We start from the raw sequence: 24,259 nt of genomic DNA on the forward strand, positions 1-24,259 counted from the left end.
TCTGAGATCCAAACCGGAATGTGGGAACAAAAACAGACTCAGAAATCAAACCCACAAATGCCCCACCCTGAACTGTTCAAGCATAGGTTTAGGGGGCTATTTAGCAGTGAAGTTGATTTTTAAGTCAAAGAAGAGTTTGGTATCACATCCGGAAGTAGTCTGTCATCACTAAATTATCAGTGCTGATTCCTTTTTTTAACGTTTACTTATTTTTGAGAGGGAGAGAGCAAATCCCAAGCAGGCCCCACACCATCAGCACAGGGGGTCGGTGGGGGGGTGGGGGGGGGTGGCGGGTGGTGATTTGAGCCCATAAACTGTGAGATCGCGACCTGAGCCACCCAGGCGCCCCTATCAGTGCCAGTTCTAAAATGAATTAGATACCTCCCTCCGACTACTCTTGGAGCTTATAATAAAAGCGAAAAAGAATAAAAGCGAAAAAGAAAAAAGGTAGTTTAAGTTTTATTTTGCTATATTCCAAAGGGCATTCCTTTTCACTGAATTCTCTGTGAGCACTTGACAAAGAGATCTTATACTATCCAAGAAAACACCACGATGTGGACTCCACCAATTACCTGTATACCCTTAAGCTAATAAATACCAAAAAGCCCTTGTATATATCTTGACCCCTTCAAAGAGGTGTTCACCCGAATTTTTCCAAACTGCTTGTTGCGTGCAGCCTCCGAAGGACTCCACCGGCATCCTTAGCTCCGTTCTAGAGACTTCATGGCAAAGAAGAGTTGTTGAATCACGCAGCATAGATTGTATCTGAACTACAACTAGTGCAAAGTAATTTCCGGGGGGCATAACTTGCTCTGATTACTGGAATACACGTGTGCTATCTGCGTCTACAGAACTCCAAATCCACGCAAATACGCAATGACTGTAGCCAGCAAGAGTGCGTGTTACTAAGGGTAACCCTGGGAAGGCTCAGTCTTTCTTGGCCTCTGTATCCCCTGACATCAGAGAGTATACTTTCAGCACCGAATTGAGCGGCGCTAATCGAAAGGACAAAAAAAAAAAAAAAACCCACGTAAATTTAAATAATTTACGAACTTGAAAAACAAAGTTGGTTACCATGCCCAGTCCCATTTCTTAAGTATTGTCTCATTCGTCATCCTCCTAGACCCAAAGGCAATGGAAGTAACTCGCTGTGGAGTCTGTCTTACCCTCTGGAGCTACCGATTCTCTGAGAGTTGGGTGATCTTGTCACAATGACCCATCTCGGCAGGTGGGGGAGGAATGCCTTCCTTTTCAGTCTGAATTACTACGTATTTTCCCTATGAGAATTTCTTGAGGAATCGTGGTAATGAAATGAAGACCAATGCCAGGGGAGAGTCAGTGGGCCGTATATCGGCGAAGTTTATTGTAGTACCAAATCATATGCCAGTGGCTTTAAAAATCAAACGCTAGATCAAAGACACTAGGAAGGATCCCATCAGGAATCCTGTCTGTCCTGCTCTCATTGTTACTCCTATCGATGAGTATTAGCTCTGCAGTCAACTTTTTGAGTGCTTAACTGGATCGGACACATGGTGTTAATCAGATGCTACGATCAGTACATGATTCAATAAAATCAGTGACATAAAATTAACAAAAATGACCATTTCTCTGTATATCAAAATGCATTAAAGCCAAACTTGTGCATGAATTATGTTATCCAAGGTGGTAAAACCCTATAGTAAAAGAGATTAATGCTTTGGCATCAGAAACCAGGAGGAACCTATAAACACTGAATATCCATATCCTTTCAGTAAATGCCCCCCTGGTGACCTGTTTGGGACATTTTGCTTTTGTTATTCTTGCGACTGATAAGTCTCAAATTCGTGGTCTGGGTAGACAGCAGAATAGGACATTTTAATCCGAGACCTCTTTTACTGCACAAGGAATTTTTAGACTCTTTTCGAAACAAAATGTGTAATGTTTTACTGCCGCCCTTTAAGTTACGTTCTTTAAACAAAACAGTTCTAAGAAATTTAAAGGTAAAATATTTGTGAGAGGCCACAAATTAAAAACCATGGCGTTGCGTGTATAATGTGTTTGCTGTGCATTGATTTTTAAATTTATGTTTTAGAGCAATATAAGCTTGCTTTCCACAGTTGCACTGTGGGCTTATGTCACCGAAAGCATCCACTATCTGAAATCTTGGTATATTGCAAACCATACTGGAAACACACACCCTGCTCCTTGGGGTTTTATGTGCTTTGTCAAAAGGAATGCAAAAGCCGTGCATTCATTGTCCAAATAAAGATTTCAGTTCCACACGTACATTATAACACACCAAGTTAACCTGGAGTGTGTGTGTCCACAGAGACAAATTGATCGTTTTAATTGAGGCTGCTTGATCACAGTTATTTTTCTGTGCTTTTTTTTATCATAGGAAATGCTACAAACAAATGGAGGTTGCTTTACTATTGCTTTTTTTTTTTTTTTTTTTAATACACCGGTGATTCTGGCAAAGTATTTTTGTTTTGTTTTGTTTTATTTTTATTTTTTAAATTCTGTTTATTTTTGAGAGAGAGACAGAGCACAAGTGGGGGAGGGACAGAGAGAGAGGGAGACACAGAATCTAAAGTGGGCTCCAGGCTCTGAGCTGTCAACACAGAGCCTGATGCGGGGCTTGAACCCACGAACCGTGAGATCATGGCCTGAGCCGAAGTCGGACGCTTAACTGACTGAGCCACCCAGGTGCCCCACTTTGCTTTGTTTTTAATACACTTAAATTTTTAGAGCAGTTTTGGGTTCACAGGAAAATTGAGGAGACAGTCTAAAAATCTCCCGTATCGTCCTGTCCGCACACGTGTACAAGCTTCTCTCACTGTCAGCATCTCGCACCAACGTGGGGGCATTGTTACAACCAGTAAACCTGCGTGGACACATCATCATCTCCCAAAGTCCATAGTTTGTGGCTTACTCCTGCCGTTGTAGATTTTATGGGTTTGGACAAACGTATAATGACATATTTACGTCATTATGGTAGCATACAGAGTATTTTCACTGCCTTCATAATACTCCATGGCTCCCTATTCCCCTTCCCCCAACTCTAGCGCCCACTGATCTGGTTCACTATCCCTGTATTTTGCCTTTTCCAGAATGACTTCTACTTAGGATCATGCCCTATCTACCCTTCTCAGACTGGCTTCTTTCACGTAGTAATACGCATTTAAGTTTCCTCCATGGTTTTTCGCTCGTTTCTTTTTAGCGCCAAATAATACTCCATGGTCTGGATGTAACCACAGTTTATCCCTTGCCCTACTGAGCCCTACATGGTTGCTTTCATGTTTTGGCAGTCGTGAATAAAACCGCTATTAACATTTGTGTGCAGGTTTTTGTGTGGACATAAGTTTTCACTTCCTTGTGGGTAAATACCGAAGAGCATGATTGCTGGATCCTATGGTAGGAGTGTGTCTAGTTTGGTAGGAAATTGTCCAACTGCCTTCTTCTAAAGAAGCTGTGCCATTTTGCATTCAGAATGTAATAGAAGGGTGGTGACTAAGGAGACAGCTAAAAATGTATGTATAGGAATTTCAAGAGTGAACCATCAGTCCCGTCGTTTCATCAGATCCAATCTGGATCTCATGCTGACTTATTAAAATTCCAAATATGAATATGAATGAAGAACTTTTCAAAATTCCTAAGCTGTTTTATTCACCCAAGAAATACTTATGTCCTGGGATGATTGTGCTAAGCACCATGCCTGGCTTCGGTTAGACAAGAATGAAGATGCAGGGCTTACTTCAAACAGCTCAGAGTCTAGGACTGCGGAAGACAAATAAACGTCAAATAAAAATAGTAAGTTAATTATCCAGCCTGTGGAACAGCAACATTCCAAGCCCCAGTTCTGCACAGAACATCTAGTAAATTTAGGATCCTCTCTGGTGAGGAAGGGAGTTAAAGGTCTACTCAGGGCAAAGCTGGCTGTATTTTAGTAGCAAGTTTTGCTTCTGGTTGTAGCCATAATTGAAGTAACCCCATTTTGTATAAACCTATTTCATTGAATTACTCTCTAACAAATTGACCTTCAAAAAGTGACTCCATTTGGATTTTTCAGTGTTAGGGGAAAGAGCCCACTTGTCCTCAGCCACCTCAGACTCCTGTTGAGAAAGGCATTTCTCAAGCCAAGCACTGCAGTTCGGGTCCTGACTTTCCACATTCTAGGGGCCTTGGCAGTCTCCTTTGGACCCCAAGCCAAGCCCTGGTGTGACAGCTCTACCAGGGTCGGATGCTGACGGCATCCCATTAGCAATCTCTGAAATCTCTCTTCCTTCCCTGGGATACACCTTAGTGGTAACATCGAAATTAAAGACGCTTCCATGGTCATTGTCTGAGAAGAGGAATTCTATCGAAAAATGGCAGCCTTGCATTTAATCTTAGTAATCTATATGCATTTCGAGTAAGATTATTCTTAAGACTGTTAGTCTTTTTGTTAGCTCTGTTCTTTGAATTTTTTTTAATGTTTATTTTTGAGTGAGTGAGAGAGAGAGAGAGAGAGAGAGAATGAATAAGGGAGGGAGAGAATGGGGGAGAAGGAGACACAGAATCCGAAGCAGGCTCCAGGCACTGAGCTGTCAGCACAGAGTCCAACGCGGGGCTTGAACCCATGAACCGTGAGATCATGATCTGGACCGAAGTCAGACGCCCAACTGACTGGGCCACCCGACGCCCGTCAGAGTGCTCTTCAAGAGAGGAGCAGTTTCCCATCTCTCTGCATTTAACTGTGATTGGAACCTAAGTGCTCAATAAATATTTGCTGAATGAGTAAGTGCCAAGATACGGCTCCTTTCCAAAGCTGTCCCTTGAGAATTGTAAAATCAGGCAAGACTTAGGCCTTGGAATTGGCATGGAAACCAGTTGACTAACTGGCTGAAGGTACTGTAAAGGCATCAAGCAGGGGAAGGAGGTGGTTGCTGAACAGGTTGTCCGATACCCCTGAGCCTGTATGTGGATGATGGGGACACTGCCATCGCTGTGCTGGCCTGTCCCTTCCGTCCGGAAAACTTAGACTGTACTCCTCACTCAAGGCTATCTTTGATATGTGCTAATGTGAGCATATACTCATATTAAATTATGAGTCAATAAATTAAATTTCGTCAATAGACGAAAAGGCAGGATGCAAGATACATATCCACGTTTCTGCATCTGAGAGATCCCAAGCATCTTTCAGCCAGCGTCATCCGTAACATGACGGAGAGCAAAAGACATTGATCAAAGCCCCTTAGAAGTAAGAACAACTTTGGTGACCATACAGACGAGCACGCCCCTCATTACAGATGAGGAAACACATACCCAGAGAGATACACCCAGAGATGATATTCCTAAGTTCATCTATGTGGGCGATGGAACAGGGGGTGGAACCTTTTGCTGTGTGGAACTTCTGGAACATGCTGGCAGGCGTGGTTCCTTCGGATCCGAGCAGCCCAGATTTAAAGGCACAGTCCCCTCACGGCACTCCGGCTTTTTTAACGTGATCATGACCCCCACATACCGGTCTAGTTCATTCACTGCTCCAGGCGGCATTTGCTAAACACAAAACTGAAAACAAAAAGAGGCACGTTCTCAAAAAAAAAGGTGTTTTATCGAATCCACTGTGATAGAAAACGCACAGAAGCTATCTCACCGCTGAAGAGTTACACGGGAGGCAGGTACATAGAAAATTCAAGCGGTTGGTTCTTTTCTTACCCAAATGTGGTCAGTACCTAGGAGGCACTTGATGAATAGTATCTGAAAGGACAGCTCTGCCCATCAGAACTTGCAGCCTTCACGCTAGAATTATTGCAACGGCTCTGACGCGTATTCCTGCTTCTTGACTATCCCACAGTCCACTCATCTCTCCATTTCTGGCAAGCCCGTCCACAGCTGACAAAATCCCCTCCCTCATCTTCTGGCCCATCCTCAGTGACATATCCCTTTTCCTCTGCAGCAAGAACGGATTTGGGGGGCGGGGGGCGCCTCCGTGGCTCTTTCACTGTATTCAACGTTCTATAGACTGTGACAGTTTATTTCTAGGACAGGCATCCGTACCGATACTTTCATCAAAAAACTGTCAGGTGCTTGGACCCGTGCCTCACAAAGCTCTTGCATCTAATGTTTGGCTTTCTCCGAGCACTGTCGTTGGCCCTTTAAGCAGAACTGAAATATTTACTATTAAAACACTACATCACATCTAAATTGGGTCCGAGGCTACACATTCTTATTTATTGAACCTAAAAACTGCTTATGGACGTAATTATGAGGGGGTGTAAATGCCTCAGTCTCTAAAACAGAATCTTAAAAACCACGTACTGCTCATATTTGAAACAATACACAGAATATAAAGTGAATATAGACTGAAAAACACCCACTCCATTTGTGTCTGATCATTTTTTTTTTTTGCCTTAAACTGTGAATATTTGGGCTTCTAAAGTGAGCTCTGCGATCGTTTTAACAACAAAAATAGATTGACCCTGACTTGCTTTCATCGATAAAACCTTGGAAAGTCTAGACTTAGCTCGGGACTCAGGGATTTTGGAAGAATCTGATTTTAACCACTTTTCGGTAATGGAGACATTGACAAATGCAGCAGTCAGCCCACAACGCCTGGTGAGGAAGAGCCAGCCCGCAGGACTCACCACCCGGGGATGCACCCAGGAAGTCCTGGGACACGGGAAGCTAGGGTCTTTGGAAAAGCTTGTTCTTATACTTCCCTTGGAGTGGTCTGTGACAGAATTTGTAAACCTACCTGTTTCTCCATAGCGTGTTTGCTTTTCTCCTTCGTACCAGGAAGGGGAGGGGTGCTTGGTCCTGGCCCCTGGTTCCTTCAGCTGAGCTCCTGTTGTGGGGTGGGGGTGTGCTTTCTGCTAATGTGGAGATTTTTTTTTTTTAATATTAGCAGTACGGTGACACCCCCCCCCCCCACACACACACACTTTTAAAGAATGAGGCATTTGTTGCCCTTGTACGTGTGGCCGCCAAAGAAGTTTAGGTTACATAAGAATGTGCCACCAAGGGCTGTGGCCAGTACTTGTCACAGATCTGTCCCAAGAGACCTGGGCACTGGCCTTGGCAAACATTGCCTTGAAGACCTGCGGTGCTCCCCAGAGTTCTCCCCAATTTTGCGGAGCGCCAGCCATGTGGAGGATAGCATGGCCTCATCGTGCACTTTCAACCACAGCCCCAGTAGAGAAAGAACGATCTCCTTCTATGGCCCAGTGGCCGCCCAGTCTCCAGTCCAATAGAACAGGACTGAGCTCAGAGTTACCACACACACACACACACACACACACACACAGATGGATTTTTTTTCAATCATTTTGAACCTTGCATCTTTAAGGTGTTCCATAAATATTAATGTATTTATCAGCATGACATAGACTATCCGTGTGCATGGCTACTTACTACCTCCAGTTACTTAAAACTCAGATCTCATGGAGCGCCTGGGTGACTCAGTCCGTCAAGCGTCCACCCCTTGATTTCGGCTCAGGTCATGATCTCACGGTTCGTGAGTTCGAGTCCTGAGTCGGGCTCTGTGCTGACAGCTCGGATCCTGCTTGGGATTCTCTGTCTCCCTCTCTCACTGCCCCTCCCTGCTTTCTCTCTCTCTCTCTCTCTCTCTCTCTCTCAAAATGAATAAACCTAAAAAGACCCCTCAAATCTCAGATTTCTCATCTATAAAATGGGGAAACAGTATCTACCTCATAGAGCTCTTAGGGGGATTAATTGAGCTGCCGAAGGCAAGTCTCTCAGCGCATTGGTGTGTGTTCACCGAACACCTGCCATCATGACAGTCGTCTGTTGCTCCCGGTGCCGCGTTAAACCGGAGTATCTAAACTGGAATCACCGGGAGGAGAAGCTTTCCTGCCTATTGTAGTCTTGAAAGAATGTAACATACCTCCCGAAGACCTCCGAGTACTTACGTGGGCGCTCAGGCACTCTTTGAAGTGTTCAGCAAGATGTTGTACAAACCGCCTCCATGATTCAAATATAACTTGTGCATTTTATAACTAAGTGGAAGCTTCAACTCAAATCCAGCAAAACTCCTCTCACAACTGTAATGGGCATTCACAGTGGCGATTGCCTCAAAAGGCACTATTATTAAATGATATTTAAGCCTTGTCTATCTACATGTGAAATTCTACTCTGTATATTAAACATCAGTTTGTGTGAATTAAACGTTTCAAAGGGAAACAGTACCTCCGCATGTCCCGGCAATTCGATTAGGGTATTTACTACTCTCGGGCGGTTTTGTTCTTATTCTATGAATATTCAGATGAGGCCACGCGTGGAAATGATTTGATCGGAAGCAAGAGGAGGCACCGTCCACGCCAGCCTGGTGCTGACAGCCTCCCGCCGATGGCCAGGAGCCCTTCCCAACAATGCTTTCTAAACTCTCTTGTGCTCTGCGCACCCCTGTCTAGCTGCGAAGGGGCACGGCCTGCGGGGACCAGTTATCCTCTGCCCTTCACTGACCGCAAAACTTGCTGAAACTTTATTCTTCTAAACGCTTATGGAGAAATGCGAGTAAAACACTAACAAGCAGACGAAGAGGCTTTCCTGATCCTGACGCTGTTCCTGCCGAGGGAAACCCCACCGTGGCTTTACCAGTTCCCAAAACCACATGCATGCCTTTCTCAGGAAATGCCTGGCCCTGCTCTCACTGTCCGGGGCCAGAGGAGCGTCAGCCGAGATGCCAGGAGGAAAGTTTGGTCAATTGCCCTTTGTCATTGAGGGGAGTCCCCTCTGGGCGCCGCCCACGTGGCAGGCTGTGTCTTGACCTGCTATCGTCGTGCAAATTTTGCCCTGCTAATTCCGCGGGGACCAGGCCAGGATGCACCTGTTAGAAGCCAGTCTTTGAGAGCACCGCGGATTGGGTTCCGAGGGGCGATCAGACACGCAGGTTAGTCCGCTACTGAATGTCGCCAAATCTCGGGCTTGTCTGTGTAAGTACGGTTTTATTTTGCAAGAAACCTAACCCCTCTGGAAAATATGATGGAAAATGTAGTTAAAAACAGTAACATCCCCTGGAATGTTGTACAGATCTGCTCTTAAAGAACTCAGAGACGGAACGTCAGAGTGAGGGGGAACAGGGGACAAGAACCGAGACTGGCCAGGTGGTCAGAGGAGAATTCTAGGAGATGATTGATAAATAGACCCATCCGGTCATCCTCCCGTTGGGGCAGCCGGAGAAAAATGGGAAGGAGGTAAAGCTGCTGGTGCCAGTGGGTTTCTAAAATTTTTTTTTTGTTTTTTGTTTTTACTTGTAATCTCTTACATTCCTGGGTTTTACATATTATACTTCCAGACTTAAGCACATGCTAGAAATTCCGTTTTTTCTCTGAGTAGATTTGAATGCTTCTCAGAGAGCAAGAGCCGTGGGGCACCTGGGTGGCTCATTCAGTTAAGCTCAGGTCACGATCTCACAGTTCGTTAGTTCGAGCCCCACTTTGGGCTCTATGCTGACAGCCTGGAGCCTGCTTCGGATTCTGTATCTCCCTCTCTCTGTCTCTCTGGCCCTCCTCTGCTTGTTCATACTCTCTCTCTCTTTCTCTCTCAGAAATAAACAAATAAACATAAAAAAAAAAAAAAAGCAAGAGCCTTATAATGGGTCTTGTAGAAGCTTCCCGGCTCCAGACTGCAAAAGAGGAGTCAGGACGGGAGCTCAGTTTTCGTGTAGAGGAGACAGGCTTGTATAAACACAAGACTAGAGTAGAAATCATTCCTATGAATGGATTTCTGAGGTTGGAAACCTGTGCTTAAAACAGAGGTGTGAAAATGATGCTCTAGGTCGGCAGACTGGCTCCGTGAAATTGAGTTGGGAATAAAGCTGAGAAAAATGTAGAAAATCAGCCATGTAATCATGCTGGGAACACTCTTTCTGGGGGAAATCTCTGTTGCACGATGTGTGAATTTAACAGGACCGCCAAGTTACATCTTGGCTCCCTCCACCTGGTCGTGTGAGAAACTTGGGGACAGGAGGGGACAGAGCCCAGTAGGCACGGACCTGAAGTGGAAAAACAGGACACTGTTCACAATCATGTGGCATTTCACCAAAGGCTCTTTCCATTTGACGTTCTTGCCCACCCTTGAGAACCGAATTCAATATATTTTCCTCCCCTGGGGGAGCCGTACCCTCAAAGCGACAGAAAAGGATGCCTGAGACCCACCACACCCAACATGGAACCCATCATCTTCCCACTCGGATGTTTCCACCTCACCAGTGCCAGTTCCCATGAACCTACGAGTCAACCCCGACTCCTTCCTCCCGGGCTTCCGGCGTCCATCCTGTTGCTTCTCCTCATCTGTCCCCCTTCCTGTATCCCCCACGCTGCCCCGTTGACGCCATATCTCACGGGGACACTGCAGCAGAGCCCTCTGGGCGGCACCGTCGACTCCGTCTGTCTGTCAGGGCTCAGAAGCCCTTTCGGATTCATGAATGCTCAAGCCTGGGCTTTCCCACTCCTCTCCCCTCATTTTCTTCTGGAGTCTGGAGCCCAGAAAGGTCCTAGTTTTGGTCTTGCCCTCCCTTCTGCGAGCCTCTCTGCCAGTTACACCTCAGCTCTGCGGACAAACCGTAGTGACTACAGTCGTCTCACGTTCAAAGCGACAATTCTTCCAGATACGCCTCGAGATATTTGTCTCCGTCACACAAAGCTCATAACCCTTCAGCAGCCGCCGTGATCCCCTTGACTGCCCCTCTGTGGCCCCCTCTCTACTCCGGCCTCTCCGGGGTCCGGAACCCAGCACCCTTATCCCCAAACACCGCCTTTAGAATGCATTCTTCTCCAAACCACCTCAGCAAGCCTGACTCCCTCAGAAACACAAAAGCACATCAGTGGGACACACTGTGCCTCCGGATCCAGAAGGACACTCTTGGAGGGCTTCAAGCCACCCCAGCCACAGCTGGTCACTCTACGTGAGAATCCTGGCAACGCTCTAACGTCCTGCATGATGACCTCTCTGCTGTCATTCTCCCCACCCACTCTGCCCCACGCTCTAAACTCTCACCCAACTTGAACAAGTGTTAGTCAAGCAGATAGTCAAGCAGATAGTCAAGCTCTCTTGCCTGCAAGTTTTCAGCACGTTCCGTGCCATTTCCTCTGAACACCCACTATTGGCTTCCTACTCTTGCTGGCTAACTAGACCTTGTTTTTCAGCACTTAAGAAGTCTTCCTTGAACTGCCAAATGGGTTTGTGGCCCCTTGCGTGTATCTCACGGCTCCCCAAAAGCTCTCTGGGAGTGTTCATAGCGCCTTTCACGCTGTTGTATCTGTCCCCACGCACACCTCCCCGCCATGTCATGGCGTCCTCAGGATAGGAACCCTGTGTTGCTCCTCTGGTATCTCAGCCCCAAGAATAGGTTCTAACACTTAAAAGAGAATTAATAAATGATTGTTCTAAACTGAATGACGGATTCCTGTTTCTGGTAATATGTCAGGCCGGGTAGTAGAATACATGTTTCCAATGAAAATAGCAAAATAATTTGTGTAAGATATATCGTCAAAATATTTTAAGCTGACAAAACAGCAAGTGGTAAGGAATCCTCCAGCCTAAATTTAGGCAATGGTGTGAATCTAGCAAAGACTGACTCTTGCTAAAGGGTTATTGGCTAAGCCGGGAAACCAAAATCTCAAATTTATCCCTTTGTGAAACACAGGGAACAGGACTCAAGACTTGGGGCCAACCCAAGGTGGGGACTCCAGTGGGAGACCCTCACCCAATAGAAGGGGACTCTTTAGTACAAGGGTAGATTAGAAAGGAAGGGTGCCACGGGCAGCCTTGAGTCTGACTGGTGGAGAAAGAGAAAAGCAAGCTGACCCTGAGAAGCTTAACCACAAGCTGCCTTCACACCAATTTGTTGCCTGGATTCAAACCTCCTTGATGGATTGAAAAGTCATTCGAAGCCAAATATTTAGTTTAAAGAAGTACCTTAGTAGCACCCCCACGAAGCAAACACAAATACATCCTCTCAGGATAAATCTCCCTTCATCTCACGCCTCAGACTCTCCCCAAACATGATTCTAAGAAAAGCAAACGCATAAACAATAAGGAAATAAGATAGCATGAGTGAAAACACACATGTGTTTGTGGATGTAAATGTAGACAGATACAGCAGAAATCATCACAGAGACTTCGGGTGCAAGGTGCCCCCGACACAGACCGTACAATCTCTCTGTTTAATACATTTACGGAAATAAAAAGCAAGCTTAAAAATATATGCGGAGAATATGAAATTATAAAGAATGACCAAACACATATAATAAGAGACAAATAAAATGTCTATTATTAGTGAAAATATATAATAATTGTAAGTAAAATCTCAATGCATAGATTTGACAACAGATTGGATACAGCTGAAGAGAGAGTTAAGAAAGTGTTCACATGTAGCCCAGAGAGACAGTGTGAATGACGCACCGAAAAATTTGGAGGTCGAGTGACATCCACTATAGATAGGGTTCCAGAAGGAAAGACAGGCATCTTTAGGCAACGGTAATGAGTGAAGAGACAACTGAGGCATGAAAAACACCATGATCTTCTTATTCAAGAAGATCAATGAATAAAAAGAAATCCACATCTGGACAAACAAAATGTCATATTCAGTCAATGAGGATCTATTTCAAGAATAAGTGTGAAATATAATTTCAGATTAACCAAAAGCAGGAGAGTTTGCTAGAAGACACATACTAAAGGGAATTCTAAATATGTATTTCAGGCAGAAGAAAAGTGACCTTTAATGCAAATAGAAGTAAAGAACATGAGCAGTTGTAAATATGTCAATCTAAATAGACCTTGATCACGTAAACTCATATTTTCGGGCTTACCAAAAGCAAGATCAAATTAAAGGCCCATCAGTCATATACACATAAGTGGTGAATGGAGTTAAAATATTGAACCATTCAGATTAGGCTGGGTGACCCCAAGGAACAAGAACCCTAAAATATCAGTGACTAAACACAATGAATCATGAGCACTCAAGGACCCAGGGTCATGAAGTTTCTATCCTGACATTTCTTTCCATCCAAATTCATAATGGCAGAGGGCAAAGAATAAGGGAATTATTCACTGGTTGTTAGACACATAGGACCTCCTTCATCTCTTGTTGGTCGAAGCAAGACACATGGCCACATCTACGTTCATGGCATGGGGTGGCAAAGGCCATCTGACAGGAAGAGTGCTGACGGTCTGTGAGCAGCTCCAACGACAAAGTCTTGTGGCTGTGGGGAACAGGATAACAGGCTCTCTTCAGAGAAGGTTGTGTTTGTTTCTGCAAAGGTGATGCAACATAAAATAATCAGTCCAAATAAGACCAAAAAAAAAAAAAAAAGGATAAGAAAAGTCAAGAGAAATAAAAAGCATAAAGTGAAGTGGTAGGTATAAATGTAAACTTATCAGTTATAACAAATGTAAATGAACTAAACACTCATTATTATATTGGATTTTTGAAAATCTGGCTGTGTGTTGTTTAAAATACAAAAGACAAAGAGATTGAAAGTTAGAAGGTGGGAAAAAACGTACCAGCAAAATTCGAAACAAAATAAAGCAGGTGTCTCTATATTAGTATCAGAGCAAATAGACTTAAGACAATAAGATGTGTTAGAGACAACGATAAAGGTTTAATTTATCAATAATTAATCCTTTAAAAATTTGAAGCACATAAAATAAAACATTATCAGGTCCATAAGGAGAATTAAGCCAAGCCACATTTACAGGAGAGATCTTAATGTAGTTTTCTCATTAACTAATAAAACAAGTATACAGAAAAGAGAGTGAAGACACAGAAAAAAGGTAGAATATTTGAAACAACATGACTAAAAATATTGACCCAGTGCATCTACTTAGAACACTGTATCCAACAACCACTGAATATTAATTATTAATTGTTTACTGTGTCAAAGCAAGTGTTCAAAAGGATGGAAATGTCCATACACTCTTTCCACACGATAATTGAGCTAGAAGTCAATGACAAAAATATAACCAGAAATCTCCTGTGTGTTTGGAAATTAAGAAGCACACAACTGAAGCTGTGTGGTCAAATAAGGAATAACGATGAAAATCAGAATAATCATAAAATGAGAATAATGAAAATTTTGAACTGAACGACAATGGAGGTACTGTACCCCAACACGTGTATCATAGGGCTAAGGCACAGAACGGAGGGAAACTTCCAACCTTGGATGTTCACGCTACAAAACAAAGAAGGCCGAATTACGGAGCCTGGTCCTGTGGGAGTGAGGAGGCAGCCATATCTTCATTCTCCTCCTCCTCCAGCTATGCAGAGCAACAAGGAAAATGTTTGAAAACATTTCCAGTGGACACTTTTCAGTAAAACTGTAAAGGTGATCTGCAAACTCTAACCTATCAGTACATTTTTGGGAGAAGACCCTTGAAACCAGTGTAATCAATCCAGGTAGTCACTATGTGACAAGAAAGTAGTGGTTATTCCCGGGAGGTCAGGGGAAACAACCCAGATATTCATCCCGGGAGTAAAGGGCTTGGACCCGGATGGAGAACCCACGGGCAGGTCTGAGAATGAGCAGGGCAGGGCGTCAGTAGCAGGGGGGACGGAGAACAAAGAGCAAAGAAATTGCCTGTCATTCTAGCAGTGGACAAAGTAGCTCCTTACGTGGCAAGCCAAGGGAAGCAGAGTGTTAGCTGAGCGGAGTATTCCTGTCAAGAGCTTGTCCAGTAAAATCCAACTCATTCAAGTGTGAATTATGAAAATAAAACATCTGCATCCATAGAAAGATACTCTAAGAAAACATAGAAAATTAAAGCTTCTCGGCAGAAGGGAAAAAATCAACCAAAAAAAATAAGGAATTCACAAGGCAAAGGGTACGTGACATGCAGTAGTCCAAAATAAATTTTAACAGAAAAATAACCCTACTAAGGAACTGAAACTCTGAAAGGACATTATAAGAAGTAATTTTTAAAAATTCAGAGGTAACGAAGTCAGGGAAATTTTTGAAAAAAAATGCAAAATCATTTCATACGGCAAAGTACACAAGGGAGAATAGATATCATGGAAATAAGGATAAAAGACAGAGCTTATAGAAATGAGAAAAGATGGGGTGCCTGGGTGGCTCAGTCGGTTGAGCATCTGACTTTGGCTCAGGTCATGATCTCGTGGTTGACGAATTCGAGCCCTGCATCAGGCTCTGTGTTGACAGCTCAGAGCCTGGAGCCTGCTTTGGATTCTATGTCTCCCTCTTTCTCTGCCCCTCCCCTACTCATGCTCTCTTTGTCTCTCTCTCTCTCTCTTTCTCTGTCTGTGTCTCTCCCTCTCTGTCTTTCTGTCTCTCTCTCTGTGTCTCAAAAATAAACATTTAAAAAATGACAAAAGAAAATGGGGCAAAATAGGTTAATGGGATTCAATAAAAATGATAGACGAAGTACTATCAAAAGAGGTCCAACATTGGTATAGCTCGTACGTCCCAAGTAATGAAACGACAAAAGAGAACAGATACGTAAAAAACTATGATTCCAGAAAACTTCCCTAAATTTGTTTAAGTTGGGTAAGATAACCCCAATGTTTTCATAGAAGAGATAAATGCCTGAGGATATTCAAGAGAAAGGAGAATAGTGGGGGAGGATCTGACCTACCAACCAGCTGAGTTAGAAAGCCTGGGTGTTCACGTCCCTTTGGAAGCGTCTATGTGTCAGTGGAAGGGATGGCGTGTCCAGAAATAGGATCTCAAATATGTGAGGATTTAATATGTGACAAAGTAGAATTTCAATTCATTTAATATACACTGTTCTGGCACAGCCAGCCTCTATTTGTAAGAAAGTAAAAATAAATAGAATATACAAGATTCTTCTCTTGCATCACAGAACAACAAATTTGGGTGGATTAAATGTTAAATCTAAAAAACAAAAAAGAGCAATAAAACCCTTCAAGAAAAATAAATGACTATATTCACAATCCAAGGGTGAGAGAGATAGTCTTACCGGGCAACCTGAAAAAATAAGAGGTAGACTCAAGTGGATGTATAGAAATTAGAAAGTTTCATATGGGGAAACAACAAAAAAAAAGTAAGAACACTTAATAATGAATAAAAACATAGGCACTGTTGGATAGAAGGTCTAACCTCTATAATGTAGACCATTCCTTTTTTTTAAAAGTTATTAATTTATTTTGAGAGAGAGAGCATGCATGAACAGGGGGGAAGAGAATGGGAGAGACAGGATCCCAAGCAAGCTGCACGCAGTCAGCGCAGAGCCTGATGTGGGGCTCAAACCCACCCACCGTGAGATCATGACCTGAGCCAAAACCAAGCGTCAGATGCTCAACCTACCGAGCCACCATATCATGCAGAGATTTCTTACTCCCTGTCAGGAAGGGTGAAAATAACCCAACAAAAATGGGCAAGAGATTTAGAGACGCAGTTCGCAAAAAAGTAAATCCAAAGGGAAATAAATAGTCTGAAAACGTGACCAAATGCAAAATAGTCTGAGTGAGGTGACAGCCCAGTGCCAAGGCATTTCTCGCTTATCGGAGAGTTGGCCATAAAATGGAAAAAAACAAACAAAATGAAACAAAACAACAAAACAAAAACCAAACCAAAACAAACCCCCAAAACTGCTGGTGTTGCTGGTGTGGAGGTAAGGACAGGGCTGCTTTTGTGCATTGCTTGTGGGGATGTAGAAAATTCACAGATGTTTTGGAAAACAAATTGGCGATATTTGGTAAAATGAAAATACCTAAACCCTTTGATTCAGGGGTTCCATTCGTGAGAATCTGTCCCATTGAAACAAAGGCATCGGCTTGTGGGAATTCTGGTTTGAGGATATTTATCACAACATTGTTCTGAGTGGCAAAACCGAATGAAGAGGTTGAGCCAGAGAAATGATTGGAATAATTGTAGTACAATCGCTTGGAATATGACTCAGCTGTCACACAAAGAAAGAGTTAGAATGACAACAGACACGTTGGAGGGATTTCTTTTTTTTTTTTTTTTAACGTTTATTTATTTTTGAGACAGAGAGAGACAGAGCATGAATGGGGGAGGGGCAGAGAGAGGGAGACACAGAATCGGAAGCAGGCTCCAGGCTCTGAGCCGTCAGCCCAGAGCCCGACGCGGGGCTCGAACTCATGGACCGCGAGATCATGACCTGAGCTGAAGTCAGACGCTTAACCGACTGAGCCACCCAGGCGCCCCAATGAAGGGATTTCTTACAAGGTGTTGTTGAGCGTCAAAAGCAAGATTCGGAAAACGCTTATCATGTGACCTCCATTTGATAAATAATAACCAAACCCTTTACCATCTATGTACAGGAATGTGCCTGTCATAAATATGCACGAATATGGTTACACGAGCATTGAGAAAAATATTTAGAAATCTAAAATAAGTTGTTGACATCATGTAGTGATGCCAGTGTAGACACTTCTGGTTCCCAGAACCCAGTTTGCTACATTGATTTCCCTGCCATCTGCCACCAGACTGTTGTGCCCATGCCCATATTCTAGATTTTTGTGCACTCTACTTCCAGGTGCCGATCTCTATATTAGGTAAGGTAACACAGAGGATATTTATATTTATATTTTTTATATTTATATATATATGTGTGTGTATATATATATATATATATATATATATATATATATAAAAGAGAGACCAAGAAATCTAATGGTTCAAATTAGGTAGAAGTTAACTTCCTGTTCACAGAACTGTTGGAGGCAAGGTTGACTAATGGCTCTCCTTCAAGTGGTAATTTGGGGTAACAGGTCACCGGAGAGATGGTGGCTTGTTACGCTATGGCAAAACATTTGGTGAAACTACCCGCGTGGGAACTGGAAGGCAGACCACAGGCCCACCCAGCCTGTAGCTCTGGGAAGAGTCGGCAGGTGCCAGCATGTAAGTGTGTGTTGTGTCTCTTTTTGGCAAGGGATTAAAAGAAAAAGCTGAACTCAGGAAAGAATGAACTGACTTGCCTGGGGAGGCGGGGGGGAACAGAGTGGGGTCTAGAGATTCTGGGGCAGGTCAGATGGAAAGCCCGTGGCTTCTAGGCCCCAAACAGCAGGAGATGATCCCGCTGCTGCTCATTGATCAAAACCTTTCTCAATGGCCTCCCCTTAGGGGGAAAGAAAAGGAGGGATCTACTCCTGTAGAAGAGTTTATCACAGATAGAGGGTTGCTGCCTCTCCAAATCCCCCATCATTAAGGTGAGAGAAGGGCAGTATTGAGCAAAGAAGGGAAGGGGAACGAATTGAAGCGGGCTTAACAGCTACATCTAGGGAAAAATTTTCAGTGTAATTATTAGCACGAGGAAGAGGCTAAACAGGAACATACCAGAGACTTACTAAGGTTCTGAGAGAATTGCATCGCCAAAGGGTAGCTCACACCCCGCCTGAGATGAGCTGGGCATTACCCGTGAGGACAAAGCCCAAGACAGACTGGGCACACCCCACCTGCCCTGGTTTCAAGTCTTTCCGTATCCAACACAGAAGACGGTTTGCTAACTTGTATTTTTATTTGTTTTACTTTCATGGAGTCCTTTCTTAACAACCTCGCTTAATTTCTGTAAGTCTACAGAAAAATGATCTTCGTTTGTTTTAATGATGTGTGGTGCATATTAGGTGGGAAAAGACATTGTTATTATGGTGGAATTCTTTGAGGAGCGCGTCTCCTTCCACAGAATGGTGGGCTTCTCCCGAGAAGGAAAATCAGAACTTAATATCCCTCCTAGTGACGGCGGTCCTGATGAAAGTGGATGGGGGTCCTTGGTGCACTCTTGGCATTTCATGATGGAATGATAAATGACACCATCTATTATAACGTGCTTTTCATACCCACGATCGGACTTTTGTGCGTGGATGTGTGGACGCCCCAAATGGCCACGTTGCAGATTTAACTTATCCTTGCAGGGAACAGGGTATATCAGTCTGGCACATAACGGGCACAGACTTGCTACCCTTGTGAGGAAAAGCATAAAAAATCGATGAGAGGGTGGGAGGGAGTCTGTTCTGATTAGAATAGCCAATTAAATAAGGAGAATACTTTGACATTTGTCACCTAAGGGTGCTCAGATATATTCAAGAAAGAAATTAGGTGAAAGTCAGTGGCTGGCAAATTTAAACTTCAGTAGCAGTTGTGAGATTTTACTGATCAACTTTACCACTGTTTACCTTTCGAGCCTAAGTTTTATTTAAACTTTATAAAACATAGTACGTTATTTTGCTATGGCAGCCCGAGCAGACTAAGACAGCATCTAACACCCACCTGGCTCTTGCTTCTTGGAGGACCCAACGTTACATACTTCCAAATGGCATCTCACACCCACTCCCCAAATCTAGGATTCTGCCTGTATTTAAGTGTTAACGATTTAGAAAACTCTGTAAACATGTGGGCTCTTGACTAACATTGGGTCCTGGCCTTCCATTTCAGTATGGGCTTGAAGTTGATTTTTTTTTTTCCCTATCAGAATAACCTGTAATTATTTATTTGTTTATTTAAAAAAGATTTTTAAATGTTTATTTTCTGAGAGAGACAGAATGCGAGGGGGAGAGGGGCAGCGAGAGAGGGAGACACAGAATCCGAAGCGGGCTCCAGGCCCCGAGCTGTCAGCACGGAGCCCGAGGCGGGGCTTGAACTCACAAACCTCGAGATCATGACCTGAGCTGAAGTCGGACGCTTCACCCACTGAGCCACCCAGGTGCCCCTTTATTATTTACTTAAATTGTCCTTTCTAGTTCAGACTTTCCTTTGAGTCATAGCCCAGTTGAAATAAACACACGCCCCAAGTTTCATGCTCTGTAAGAATAATTTGAATGATTCCTGTTCATGTCTCTTCTCTAGAAAATTCTTGTTCAGAAAAACAACTCAAAGTTCTAAGACTTCATTCAAATGTTAATTGGTACAGATGTTGAAGAATGGAGTTTCCTATCTAGTTGTTCTGCTGGGTACACAGCTGCCTGCCTTTGGGGTCCTGGCCAACGGAACCGATTAGGAAAAGTACATCGGGAGGAATAAATATGCAAAGGAGAGCCACCCAGCCACTTGGAAAACTTCCACTGGATGAGATCAATTGTTTTATTTACTTTTTATTTATTTTCTAATGTTTATTTATTTTTGAAGGACAGAGAGACAACGTGTGATCAGGGGAGGGACAGAGAGAGAGAGAGGGAGACACAGAATCCGAAGCGGGCTCCAGGCTCCAAGCTGTCAGCACAGAGTCTGACGCGGGGCTCGAACCCACGAACCGTGAGATCATGACCTGAGCCAAAGTCGAACGCTTAACTGACTGAGCCTTCCAGGTGCCACCTATGGGCACCTTTGCAGAGAGATATCATTCTGTCTCCTAAGGGGGGTAAGAGAGGAAGGAAAAGGAGAGCAAAACCCCAAGCAGCAAAAATCTCAAGCATTGGTGCATTTTGCAAAATTGTATGTGTGTGCATGTAAGCAAGCAAGTTTTAAAAGGAAGCCAGTATTTGAAATAAAATAATAGAGGAGACGGTGCAGCTGGGAAGAAGAGGACAAGTAAGAAGTGGAGACAGTTAATTTCGAGGAACAATTTAAGCTGGTATATCCATTCCCGCCGCTGGGCAGGCAAAGGTATTTCATACAAAATCATTGCCAAATCTGATTTTATTTCTCATAGTCTGAGCTTCATTTCCCTTGTTGGGAACAGAGAAGCAAGCGAGGGCAGGGATGAAGATTTTCATTGTTAAAATGTTCCCCAGGTGTTACCTTTCTAGAACCGAAACCCTCTACTCTCCCTTCATGATAAAATCGAAATCTCTTTCTTTCCCCCCGAAACTGGTGTTCCTATAATGCTTGCCCATTGATACGTACTGGGAAGAGCCTTAAGAAAGCCAGATATTTTTTAAAGATGGTATTGAGAAAAAAGTAGCACTTAAAATAAAATTCTTAGAGAGAGAGAATGCCTTGGAAAGAAATGAGGTGAAATTAGACATAATACCTATTTTTATCCCCTTGAAATGCAAATTTTCTGGAACCAAGAGCGAGATTAGTGTGCGAGCCCTTTTCTTTATTTAATTCCTGAAGAGTTTGAGGAGTAACTATTTTCTTTCCTTCCTTTTATTTTTTTTCTCTCACATTTGAAACCAAAAGTGTTTTCATGGAAGCCACAAGTGAGTCAATTCTAGCTGATGAGTGTCACAGGACAAGGATGTGTATGTGATCGCAGGGGACACTTTCCCGCGCAATCCCGACGAGACTTCAGACACCTCCACTCAGTGCTCCAGTCCAACACGAGACATGACACTCCAGGTGCAATTCCTCTTGCCACCTGACGTAGGGAGTTGGCTCGCGACAGGATGGGGATCCAGATGACCCAACGGAGGGAAGCGGGGGAACGGCAGTAGATGGAGAAATTGGAGGAAGAAGGTAAGGAACGGCATGAAGCGGGGGAAATGGACGAATGGATCACAGAGTTAGATTTACGTGGGGAGCGTGGTTGTAAGCACAGAGATAAGTGGGTTGGTGGACGTCACAGGGTTGAAGGTTCTCTATGAAATTCTGGTGTGAAGTTGCTTCTGTGTTTGTGGAGGTCAAGTCTTCAGGTGTTGGTGAGATGTCTACTTTTAGTCCTTGTTCCCAGATTTTATTAAGGGCCCTAAACAGATTCCCGGTGGAAGTGCGTGTGTGTGTGTGTGTGTGTGCGCGTGTGTGTTGTGTGTTCGTATTGTAACTGTCCACCCCTGGTGGCTACAGAAGAGGTGCTCAGCACTTATTTTCCCGGTGACACTGACAGCAGCCTTCATTTTTCTCAAGCTCGTCTTGGTCGAATTGAGTCAACTCGGTGGGTTCAATACAGACTTACTGGAGTAGGAGTTCCTGAGATGCACACGGGGCAGCCTGGGGCCACACAGGGTACACTACTGGACAGCATTGTGGGGGAAGTGTGTCTTCGGAGAAGGACTTCCGGGATCGTGTCCAGTCCAAGTTCTCCTTCTGTGTAGAAATGTGCAGTGTTGGGCACATTAATGCAACACACACTCACTCCTTTTGTTCTTAAACTCGTGTGTGATGCGGAATGGATTTCTTCACCAATCAATACGTTTTTCAGAGTGAGTTATAAGTCAAAATTCTTTTGTGTTCATTGAAATCTGTCTCTCCAGATCTTCCTTGTGTTGGTCCTGGACCCGCTCTTTGGAGCTATAGCCACTAAGTCGCTCTCTATTCTGGTAAGCCCTTCAAAGAGCTACACGTTCCCAGGTAGTCGAGCCATTTTTCTTTTCACGTGGCAAACACCATCGCAATCATATCTTCCATTGATCCAAACATTTCCCAACTTCAGTCAGTAGTGGTTTGATTCCAAGCAGCCCTTGGTACAAGAATGTCACAGCACAGCACCAACACAAAACATAACCGCTTGGATGATAGGACTTAGAAGGGTTTTGGCTACTACGTTTTTCCATTGTTGGAGAATAAGAGATGGAAAAGGGAGGGATAAAAATCAAAGAATGTGGTTAAGAATAAAAATTTTCCAGCTGCCGAAAGATGCCAGATGGAAGTTATCAACATGGCTATGTATGAATCGAGGGTTACCAGAGAGAGTAAGCAATACAATAAGAATGAGAACAAATGTGTTGCATTATGGAAAACAGACTGTTTAATAATAACTTTGTTCCACACTTAACTTAATATTGGCACCCAGTAAGCATACATAATGTATATTTATACACTTCTTGTTTGCTCTTATGTTTCTGATAAAGTCACACAACTCACAAAATTAACTCAAAATGCATTAAAGATTTAAATGTAAGATCTGAAACCATCAAACTCCTGGAAGAAAACATAGAGGAAAGGCTCCCTGACATGGGTCTCGGCAGTGACTTTTTGGGACCTGACACCAGAGTATAAACGATAAAAGCAAAAATAAACAAGTGGGACCACATCAAACTAAAATCTTCTGCATGGCGGAGGAAACCATCGACAAAATGAAAAGGTAACCTACTGGATGGGAGAAAATATTGTCAAATCATTTATCTCAAATCATATATCCCCAAATATATACGGAAATCCTAAACCTCAATAGACACCTGGAGTCACCTGGAGACACCTGAATAGACACCTTTCCAAAGAGGACATACAGGTGGCCAACAGGTATATGAAAAGGTGCTCAACATCACTAATAACCAGGGAGCTGCAAATCAAAACCACAATGAGCTGTCACCTCTCCCCCCGTTAGAATCGCCATCATCCAAAAGATGAGATATCAAGCGTTGGCGAGGCTGTGGAGAAACGGGAACCCTCGTGCACTGTTGGTGGGAATGCAGACTGGTGCAGCCGTGGTGGAAACCAGGATGGAGGGTCCTCAAGAAGTTAGAAATAAAACTACCATAGGCTTTCTGAAGGGAATGACATCATTATCCGCACCCACCGTGTTCACTGCAGCATTATTCGCAATAGCCAAGACATGGAAACAACCTAAGTGTCCCTTGACCAATGAATGGGTGAAGAATATGTAGTGTCTAATATATATACAATAGAATATTATTTATTCAGCCATGAATAAAGAAGGAGGTCTTACCATTTATGACAACATGGGTGGACCCTGAGGGCATTATGCTAAGTGAAAAAAGTCAGAGAAAGACAAATACCGTATGCCCTCACTTAGGTGTAGAATGTTAAACAAGCAAACAGACCAACAAACCCAAATCACCGAGAGTAGATTGGTGGTTGCCGGAGCAGGCAGGGGTGGGGTGTGTTGGGGTAAATGGGGTAAGGTGGTCAAAGAACACACACTTCTGGTTATAAGAGGAGTGAATGCTGAGGATCTGATGTTCAGCATGGCGACTACAGTTAATAGTACTGTATTGTGTACTTGAAAGATGCTAAGAGAGTAGATCTTGAAACTTGTCACCACACACATAAACGGGTAACCGTGTGAGGTGATGGACCCTGTTCATTCGCCTTGTTGTGTTGATCATGTTGCAATACTCATGTCACATTGTACTTCTTAAGCTTACACAATGTTGTATGTCAACTGTATCCCGATAAAGCTGGGAGAAAAGAAGAGAGAACGTATGAGCATTAGCGATGCTGCTAACAGTACTGAATCTGAACTTGGAAGTTCAGATTTACTTTCAAGGACTCTTAATTAGACTCATTGAAATGGGGACCAAGGCTACGAAAGAAAGTCAGCATCACTCTATTTAAAACACTAGTGAATTGGAAAAATAGGAAGAATTAAAAAGGTTGGCAATTTCACAAAGCCCAACATATGCATCCTTTTTATTATGATTCCAACGGTGGCAATTACTAAATTCAGACCTTGTAGGTGGGCTTTCACCTGGTTTGGAACCTACACCATTTCTCACACTTGA

Source organism: Panthera tigris, chromosome B2, assembly GCF_018350195.1.
Source record: "Panthera tigris isolate Pti1 chromosome B2, P.tigris_Pti1_mat1.1, whole genome shotgun sequence".
NCBI lineage: Eukaryota > Metazoa > Chordata > Mammalia > Carnivora > Felidae > Panthera > Panthera tigris.